Genomic DNA, 1,758 nt, shown 5'->3' with positions numbered 1-1,758 from the left:
ATCCTGACTTTAATTTTAGATTTCGAGAATGCGCTTTGACCTAAAGATGGGTTCCATGTTTTCGTATGTTCCTCTTCAGGTAGTTTCTTTTTAACCCTGAACAATATACTTGACTTCTGTCTTCTCAGTGAGAAAATGGAAGAAGTTTAGGATGACTTTTGTTGGGATAGTAAGGAGACTTTGCATTATTGGAAATAATGGTCAGGAGAAAACCCTGTGTATGTTTATGAGGGGGCATTTTTGTGTACTAATGTCACTGAAACAGAGGCCAGGTTAATTCCATATCCAAATTAAATTTGTGGTTTTCAAGGAAGAAGCCAGAATTATCTAATAAAATCTAAACATCATTTTAAATTGTTTGGTAAATTGGGTTATTTTAGGTGGAGGAAGCTAAACAAGAATTACAGGAAGTTGTTGAATTCTTGAAAAATCCACAAAAGTTTACTGTGCTGGGAGGTAAACTTCCAAAAGGTAAGGTATCTTCCCTTTACCATAATTTGATGTCAAAAAATGCTGTAATATATTACTGATTTAATTTTATCAGATTTTAACTAATTAAAGTTTAGCTCGCAGTTGCTGTTTTACAAAATAGATGCTCATTCTGCATATACAGTTCTACAACCTTTTCTGTAACTTATAATTTTTACATAATTACAAACTTAAAGTTACAAGAATAGTACAAAGAGTGCTCTTCATATCCTTAACCTAGTCTCACCAATTTTTAACGATCTGCTCCATCTTAACATTTGCCGCATTCACTTTATCTCTTTATACACTTAACTTTTTTTTAGCCATTTGAGAGTAAATTGTTAGGCATAATCACTCCCAAGTGTATATTTCCTAAGGATAAGGATATTCTTATACATAACTCCAGAAATAATTGTTAACATTAAAATCAGGAAGTTCAACATAACTACAAAGCCATTACCAAATTCCCAGCCATATTCAAATGTCAGCATTTGTTCCAATCCAGTATGCTCTGTAGTGTCTCCCTCACTGCCACTGCCTGCCCCGGTTCAGGACCCAATCCGGGATCACACTTAACATGGAGTTTTTTCTTTAATATGAAACAGCTCCTCAGCCTTTTTGTGGAAGGGGGGGAGAAGAAAGTCTTTCATGATCTTTACAACAGCGAAGGGTGTAGACAATTTATAGGACGTTCCTCAGTTTGGCTTTGTGTGATGTTTTCTCACAGTTACTAAACATGATTTTTAATGACTTCTTGGTGTCTTTCTAATTTATGGTTGTATTATAATTTTATCTAACCATTTATGTTGACTTTTTTTATGGTTTCCAGGTTTATGCTATTAAAAATAGCACTGTGGTGATCATTTTAACTCAATGCTTTGCCTGAATGCTTAATTATTTCCTTAGAAAAAATTTCTTGAAATAGAATTGCTGAGTTAAAGAATGACACTCCTTTTTAAGGCTTATTTTGTACTGCCAAATATCTATACTGAGAGCTCAGCAGTACGTGAGATGGTTTGCATGACCCTTTGCTACTTGAGGGGACATTTATTAAATCAATGCTATGATATCATACAGTGAGTGTTTGAAACCGTAGAAGTAGTTACACTCTTCCTCTTTCTAATGACAAGGAGTATTTTATAAATTTATAGAAAAATGCTCAGGTACCTAGATATAATCTAAAGAAATTTATGTTATTCAAACCTAAAACATGGAAATACTAGGGTGATCTTAAGGCTATTTTTTGAACTTTCCTTCAAAAATATTTTTTTATCTTAAAATATGGCATTA

The 1,758-nt window shown here is 33.2% G+C and overlaps 1 protein-coding gene across 1 annotated transcript in view; it reads left to right on the top strand.

Annotated features, from left to right (window-relative positions):
* The first annotated feature begins 373 nt into the window (after positions 1 to 373).
* Positions 374 to 1,758, top strand: part of YME1L1 (YME1-like 1 ATPase) — an 18,222-nt gene continuing 16,837 nt past the window's right edge. Inside the window, exon 1 of the mRNA XM_012654893.1 lies at positions 374 to 471. The gene's annotated coding sequence lies outside the window, so the exon portion shown is untranslated. The remainder of the gene's footprint in view (positions 472 to 1,758) is intronic.

The sequence above is a fragment of the Propithecus coquereli genome, unplaced genomic scaffold (assembly GCF_000956105.1).
Source record: "Propithecus coquereli isolate 6110/MARCELLA unplaced genomic scaffold, Pcoq_1.0 Scaffold45, whole genome shotgun sequence".
Lineage (NCBI taxonomy): Eukaryota > Metazoa > Chordata > Mammalia > Primates > Indriidae > Propithecus > Propithecus coquereli.
Note: the sequence above shows the minus strand (reverse complement) of the source record. Positions and strands in the feature narration are given on the sequence as shown.